Source organism: Dioscorea cayenensis, chromosome 7 (genome assembly GCF_009730915.1).
Source record: "Dioscorea cayenensis subsp. rotundata cultivar TDr96_F1 chromosome 7, TDr96_F1_v2_PseudoChromosome.rev07_lg8_w22 25.fasta, whole genome shotgun sequence".
Lineage (NCBI taxonomy): Eukaryota > Viridiplantae > Streptophyta > Magnoliopsida > Dioscoreales > Dioscoreaceae > Dioscorea > Dioscorea cayenensis.
The window spans coordinates 3746741-3755572 of record NC_052477.1 but is presented as its reverse complement, the minus strand read 5'-3'; the positions used below and the strand labels follow the sequence as shown (position 1 = coordinate 3755572).

The 8832-nt window shown below is 30.2% G+C and overlaps 2 long non-coding RNA genes across 2 annotated transcripts; both read left to right on the top strand.

Moving 5' to 3' along the window:
• The first annotated feature begins 2480 nt into the window (after positions 1-2480).
• On the top strand, positions 2481-2840 carry LOC120264549. Its single transcript, XR_005537469.1, has 3 exons — positions 2481-2529; positions 2605-2686; positions 2780-2840. It is a non-coding gene; the product is annotated as an uncharacterized LOC120264549 (long non-coding RNA).
• A 40-nt stretch (positions 2841-2880) lies between these two features.
• LOC120264482 lies at positions 2881-3268 on the top strand. Its single transcript, XR_005537445.1, has 3 exons — positions 2881-2912; positions 3018-3172; positions 3248-3268. It is a non-coding gene; the product is annotated as an uncharacterized LOC120264482 (long non-coding RNA).
• Positions 3269-8832: the final 5564 nt, after the last annotated feature.

Here is an 8832-nt window from a genome sequence, read left to right as displayed (position 1 = left end):
AACCTTATCTTCCAATCTAAACAAATTTTCACTTTGAAATCTCTCTCACTTTCCCTTTTGTTCTTCTCCTTAAATCAACGGCACGTACGCGATGGACGACCCGACGGTGGGACGGCTCAAATCGTCGCTTGCAGCGAGAATGCGAGATGGCGACTAGATCCGACTGTGGAGGAGGGACAAGCATTTACATTACGGAGGTAAATGGCATCGTCTTGAGTCTCTGTTCATCTTCACGCTTTTCTTAGGGTTAGCGTGGAACCCACTCGCCACGCCGAGTCGCGCCGTGAAGCCACGTGACGGAAAACCTGGTGTCATTCCACGGACTTACTCCTCAAGATGGACAATGAGATTTGAGCTAAAGTCGTAGGTAATTCTTCTAGAATAACTCCATCATTGCTCAATGCTGTTTCAGAATAGGTTCAACATATACCTAGAACCTAATGGCTATTTAGGATAATGAATGAATGATACACAAGCATATTTATCCTCAAGGCCTTATCAGCAACAATCAATTATTGCTCAATCATTAGGCTAATCAATAATTCACAAACATTTGGTAATATTCTTCTACAAATAGCCATTCGCAATGTTAGAAATGGTTATTATTGAATGCTCTTGATTACAAGCTTGGTCTTAGTATCGATTTGAGGTTTGCAGCTATTTATTTTTGGCCTTTAGCTTTAATTGTTTGATGTCTGCTGATGTTTCATAAAGTTGCAATTGTTCTATGTATACACAAATATGAATTGAAATCATCTCTCTGGCTATAACCTACATGATGATGTTCATGAGTTGTGTTTATCTACCTAATGTTCTTTGTTATATGGCTTAAATTCCATGAGAATTTCAAATACAAAAAGTGCTTACCTTTGTTTGATTTCATGCATTAGAAACAAATTATAATTGATGGACTTATTCATATCATGATTGTTCCCACTCACCGTCCTTATTCATCATCACTTTCTTTGTTTTTTTCCATTCCAAGATCTTTGCATGTTTTACATTTATTTATGTTATTTGTTATATACATAATATTATTATTATGTAATATATAATATGATGATTTCATGATTTACATTTAAATTTGTTCTCTTGTGTTTGGTAAAAGTTACTTTTTCCGGGTTATTAATGTTATTTTTCTCGGTTTTTACATTGCACTCGGATTATCTTCCACATAAATTATTAAAAATATCCTTGTGTAGCTTTCTTTCTTTTAAGGAAATGTCACAGGGAAAAATATCAAATGGTCCATGGTTTTTATTAATTAAGAGGCAATTATGGGAATCATTTGATGTGGATAGATATTATATTAACAGTTGGTGTTTGACGTGTATATATATGTTGGTATTCATTTGATGTGTATTTGCGAGGTTGTGTTTAGTTAGTGTTTTTTTAGCATAGGTGAACAGCATTAGTAAAACCATGTCATGCACAAATATGGACGATTAATTAATAATTGAAGTGGACACTAGAAAGACCAATAGGAGAAGATTAAGAATAATATTTTCATTACAATCACAAATTAATTTATGTACAAAGACATGGTATGTTCTTATGTCATTAGAAAAACAAATCTTTCTTGCAATAAGGAAAATTTTAGACATCTTCTTCCAAAATTTGTTCTTTGTCTACTAATTCATACAATGAGATTTTGCATACATAATATATCAGGTAATCATGTTGGTTTTTTTTTTCTTTACACAAGTCATGCAATGAGCTTCAAGTATATTTCCCAACTTAAACCCCCCGGCCAAAACCAGATAGTCAAGATCAGAGTAACAAGGATATGGGATTGTTATGTCCCAACTTCAAACAGGTTTCTTGGTATTGCATTCTTGGCAACTGATAGCCAGGTACTTAGAGATAGTTTTACAGATATACATACTTATTTAGAAGCTTTAATTGATATAACACAAATCATTATGCATATACACTGTAATTTACAATGGACACATAATTACTAGGGAGATGCGATACATGTTCAAATTAGGGATTTTGATTGCCCAAAGTTTCAAGAAAAACTTATTGAAGGTTCAGTCTACAAGAATGCTGCATTCCAAGTAATTCGACCGAATATCCGATATTTATCAACCACAAGAGAATTTGCTATCCTTTTTAGCTCCATTACCCAGCTGGCATTAATACCTGATGATCCTACTCCCTATCCTCGATATCACTTTGAGTTTCTAGATCGGGAAAAAATGACACCGCAAGCAAATTCTAACAAATATTTGATAGGTAAAATTATTCCTACAAAGTTTAAATATATTATTGTTTTGTTTAACTATAAACTAATGTCTGAATTTATTATGTGGATGCAATTGGAACTCTAATATCCATTGGCCCAATTCAGAATGTTCAATTGACCAAATATGAAAAAATTGTGGAAAAAAGAGATGTTATACTAAAAGAAGCAAGGTAAGAAAAAAGGGGAATCAACTTTGCCTCAATTAAATGCCAACAAACTCCTTCAGATCCGACCAAATCCTGTGCTTCTATTTGTTGGAACAACTATAAAGACATTCCAAGGTAATCCAAAGGAAAATAATTAAATAACTTCGTATAAATATTGCAAAATAGTAACATTTTCTAATTGTTTATTAGGAATAATCTATATAGCTTCAACTTCAGCTACGAAGATCTATATCAATTTGGATATTCCTGAGACAAAAGCAATACAACAACAGTGAGCAAATCATTTATAATAGAAGCTACTCTATATTATCATTATTATTACTCTAACATGTTACATAATATTTATCATTTAATGCTAATGCAGACAAAAGCTTGGAGAACAACCAGTGCAATTACTAGCTTTTTCAAGTGAAATTCCAAATATGCAACAAAGAATTCAAGAAGCTAAATATGCTACAATTGTTTAGCTGTTGCAATTTTCACCTGCTACAATTGGTGTAAGTAAACTAAATTTAATCAAATTTCAAAAACCACAAAGCAAAAGGTAGTATAGGAGATTAATACAATTGAGCTAAAACTACCAATATGCCTATTCCATACAGAACACACTATTTACATGTGATGCTTGGGTAGAGCAAATCGATACTTCAAATGGTTGGTTTTTTTATTCTTGCAATATATGCAAAAAAGTCATGATTGAAACAGAAAATGGTGAGCTTGCTTGCTATGACCATGGCCAAGGAATTCCAAAGTTGACGTAAGTGTTGCAAACACTAATATATATAGTTCTTGTGTCATTAATTAACATTTATATTGCCCTGCCCTTTTACAGGTTAAGACTGCGGATGATAATTAAAGATGAAATTGCTGATATGGAAATTACAACTTTCGACAAACAAGTTGAATTAATGCCAATTCTTAATGTGGATTTTTTGCAAGCTATTGAAGAAATATCACAAACAATAGTTCCAGAGAAAATAGCTGTTGTAGTGAAGAAAAAATTTACCTTTACTATTGGCCTGCCTCCAAAAGCAATTAAAGATGATATCTTGACTTATAGAATTTACAGAATAAAGCCAATTCAACTATAAGGCCAAAGTTCTACCCAAACATGAAAAGTACAACTAGCATTTACCCAATCCACTATGGATGATAAATCGGAGAATACAGAAACAAAACCCTCAAATGACACAAATGACACACTTGAATCCTTTTTACAAGTTGGCCTTCCACAAGATTTAGCATTAGTAAAATCTCCAGCTAAGAAACAGAGAAGGTAAGAGTCTGAGAACACAAAATGAGATACATTGATTATAGTTAAACAAACATCTACATAATAAATTCAAACATTAGTTTATAGTTAAACAAACAATAATATATTTAAACTTTGTAGGAATAATTTTACCTATCAAATATTTGTTAGAATTTGCTTGCGGTGTCATTTTTTCCCGATCTAGAAACTCAAAGTGATATCGAGGATAGGGAGTAGGATCATCAGGTATTAATGCCAGCTGGGTAATGGAGCTAAAAAAAGGATAGCAAATTCTCTTGTGGTTGATAAATATCGGATATTCGATCGAATTACTTGGAATGCAGATTCTTGTAGACCGAACCTTCAATAAGTTTTTTTCTTGAAACTTTGGGCAATCAAAAATCCCTAATTTGAACATGTATCGCATCTCCCTAGTAATTATGTGTCCATTGTAAATTACGATGTATATGCATAATGATTTGTGTTATATCAATTAAAGCTTCTAAATAAGTATGTATATCTCAGAAACTATCTCTAAGTACCGGCTATCGATTTGCCAAGAATGCAATACCAAGAAACCCTGTTTGAAGTTGGGACATAACAATCCCATATCCTTGTTACTCGATCTTGACTATCCGGTTTTGGCCGGGGGTTTAAGTTGGGAAATATACTTGAAGCTCATTGCATGACTTGTGTAAAAGAAAAACCAACATGATTACCCTGATATATTATGTATGCAAAATCTCATTGTATGAATTAGTAGACAAAGAACAAATTTTGGAAGAAGATGTCTAAAATTTTCCTTATTGCAAGAAAGATTTGTTTTTCTAATGACATAAGAACATACCATGTCTTTGTACATAAATTAATTTGTGATTGTAATGAAAATATTATTCTTAATCTTCTCCTATTGGTCTTTCTAGTGTCCACTTCAATTATTAATTAATCTGTCCATATTTGTGCATGACATGGTTTACTAATGCTGTTCAGCTATGCTAAAAACAAAAAAAAAAAAAACTAACTAAACACAACCTGGCAAATACACATCAAATGAATACCAACATATATATACACGTCAAACACCAACTGTTAATATAATATCTATCCACATCAAATGATTCCCATAATTGCCTCTTAATTAATAAAAACCATGGACCATTTGATATTTTTCCCTGTGACATTTCCTTAAAAGAAAGAAAGCTACACAAGGATATTTTTAATAATTTATGTGGAAGATAATCTGAGTGCAATGTAAAAACTGAGAAAATAACAGCTAATAACCAGAAAAGTAACTTTACCAAACACAAGAGAACAAATTTAAATGTAAATCATGAAATCATCATATTATATATTACATAATAATAATATTATGTATATAACAAATAACATAAATAAATGTAAAACATGCAAAGATCTTGGAATGGAAAAACAAAGAAGTGATGATGAATAAGGACGGTAGCTGGGAACAATCATGATATGAATAAGTCCATCAATTATAATTTGTTTCTAATGCATGAAATCAAACAAAGGTAAGCACTTTTGTATTTGAAATTCTCATGGAATTTAAGCCATATAACAAAGAACATTAGGTAGATAAACACAACTCATGAACATCATCATGTAGGTTATAGCCAGAGAGATGATTTCAATTCATATTTGTGTATACATAGAACAATTGCAACTTTATGAAACATCAGCAGACATCAAACAATTAAAGCTAAAGGCCAAAAATAAATAGCTGCAAACCTCAAATCGATACTAAGACCAAGCTTGTAATCAAGAGCATTCAATAATAACCATTTCTAACATTGCGAATGGCTATTTGTAGAAGAATATTACCAAATGTTTGTGAATTATTGATTAGCCTAATGATTGAGCAATAATTGATTGTTGCTGATAAGGCCTTGAGGATAAATATGCTTGTGTATCATTCATTCATTATCCTAAATAGCCATTAGGTTCTAGGTATATGTTGAACCTATTCTGAAACAGCATTGAGCAATGATGGAGTTATTCTAGAAGAATTACCTACAGCTTAGCTCAAATCTCTCGCTGTCCATCTTGAGGAGTAAGTCCGTGGAATGACACCAGGTTTTCCGTCACGTGGCTTCTGGCGACGCACTCCGGCGTGGCGAGGGTGGGTTCCACGCTAACCCTAAGAAAACTGTGAAGATGAACAGAGACTCAAGACGATGCCATTTACCTCCGTAATGTAAATGCTTGTTCCTCCTCCACAGTCGGATCTAGTCGCCATCTCGCATTCTCGCTTGCAAACGACGATTTGAGCCGTCCACCGTCGGTCGTCCATCGTCGGTCGTGCCAGTGATTTAAGGAGAAGAACAAAAGGGAAAGTGAGAGAGATTTCAAAGTGAAAATTTGTTTAGATTGGAAGATAAGGTTGTTTATTTGCAAATAAAACCCTTGATTTATAAAAAATCAAACAATTTGATCATCCACTCAATTAACAATTATTTAGATAAATAATAGTGAGTGGATCCCACATCAACCCACCATCTTCCCCTCAATACATACACATGCACACACACACACACACACACATATATATATATATGATATTAATCCATTATCTTTTTGTTTTTTAATGTTAGTTTAATTGTTTTTTATTATTTTTCATACACATATAAATATAGGCATGATTTTGTCTATTGTAATTTTATTTTCCACTTTTTCCAATTCTTTTTCATATATATATATATATAGATATATGCGATTTTTTCTTATTTGTAATTGTAAAACAATAAAATAAATAAATTCCAATATGATTGTGTTTTTTTATATATATATATAAACAAACCCAATCCAAAAGCATTGAATTTTACCTATTGACAAATTTCATCAAATAATAAATTATTTTTCATACATATATAAATATAGGCATGATTTTATCTATTGTAATTTTATTTTCACTTTTTCCAATTGTTTTTCATATATATATATAGATATATGTGATTTTTTCTTATTTGTAATTGTAAAATAATAAAATAAATAAATTCCAATATGATCTATTATATATATATATATATTAAAAAAAACCAATCCAAATGGCATGCCAAGGCTCTTAAGGGATCAACTTGTAAAACCAAAAACCCTAATCATATTGTTCCAAAAATATATATATATATATATATATATATATATATATTTTTATAAAAACCCCAATCCAAACGCATTTAAAAATATATATATTTAAAAACCAAAACCCAATCCAAAAGCATTTTTGAACATATATATATATATATATATATATATATATATATGTATGTATATATATATATATATATATATATATATTAAAAAAAAAAACCCTAAGAGCTTTGATATGCTATTTGGAGCAATATGATTGGTGCATGCTAATTGGTGGATTTTTATTTTTTATTTTTATTTTGCAAATTTTATTATGATAGATTGCATTGGAATGGATTGATGAGTCTTGAAGGGATGGGAGCCTAACTTTATTTTTGGTCTAACCTTTTAAAAAAATTTATTATGTTAAAATTGATTGATGAAATTTGAGCCTAACTCCTTGCCATTTGGAGCATGTTGATTGGTGTTTTTTTTTTTCAATTTTTTTTAGAATTATTGTTATTATGTTAAATATATAGAATAAAACTCCATGCAAACATATGATGAATTTAGTCATTTTTTACAACCATCATATAATGAAAACCAAAAAGAATTTAAGAAAAGATAACTTATCATCTCCATCACATTATGTTAAAAAAATTATCATAACTATTTTATCGATAAAAGATTAAAAATTAGAAGAATCCATCATCCATGAGAAATTTGAGAAAGATTTGGAAGTCAAAATTTTAACATAATTCTAACAACTTCAACAATAAGATAAAATAAGAGTTTAAATCAGTAAATATTGACAAATTAGTTGAGTACTAAAAATTTCATATGTTTTTTGTTTGCATATGTCATTAGAGATATCAAGGATTTTTTTGTCGATTCTTTGTCTAAGGAAGTAAGATTTGATTTTAATTATCACAATATTTCATCAATTCATATATTTTTCTTTGAGCTTATTTGACAAAAGACTTTTTTGTAGCTATTAGATGGTTATATCATTTGTCATAGGATTTTGCTGTTATAAGGCATCTATATTTAACTTTTCTTTCAATTTAACAGTTGATGGTCATTGTTTTTTAAAAATAACTTTTTTTGTAATTTGTTTGCATCTTTCGACAAAAATATTAAAGATTCTGTTCTCAATGCGCTGTCCAAGACGATAAGATTTGTTTTTTATTTTCAATATTTTCAATAAATATATACATGAAAAAATAAATATTTTTTCAGTTATTTGGTCAAAGAATTTTCTCAAGTCATTAGCTGGCTCTTATTAGTGAGAATACATAATGTAGTGTTGCGGAGAAACTTATATAGGCTTGCGATATAATATCAAAAGTTGAGAAATATCTATTATTGATTATGTTGTTGTCTTTCAATTTTTTCATCATATTACTTTTTTGTGCTTGGGTTAATAATTTAAAAGTCAATTTATTTTCCATAGTATTTTCATATCAAAGGGAATGTGCATTTTCCAAATTATGTTGTTCTCTCTCTCTCTCTCTCTCTCTCTCTCTTTTCTTTCTCTATGTATATATATACATACATTTATTATGTGTTATTTTCTTTGTTTTTCTATATATATATATATACACATCCATCTATCACAACTTTGTTTGGGAGTTTGCATTTGTAGTGATCATTATTCTCCTATTTGTTAGAACGCTTTTCTTTTCTTATCTAGGTCTACATTTTATTTTCCTCTATGTATATTCCTTCATTGCTTTTTTTCATTATTGTTTGTCTTCAAATTTCTTTTGCACATTACTAATGATAATTTTATTCATTTTGTTAGTATGGGAGAGAAGTATTGCAAGTCTATTATTGACATCATCCGTCAAGATTTGATCGAAGAAATCGTTACATCTATTGGTTCAATATCTTCTAGACCTCTTCATGATCTCAAAATATTACGTGGCTGGTAATTTTATTAATTACTCATAGCATAAAAGCCATAGTTGCTTCTTTGAATTATGAGGATATATACATATATCTTTTGCAGTTGTAAGAGTTTTTATGTAGCATCGAAAGTCGGAAAGTTGGGCAATTAATGCGGGTTGATAATTTATGGT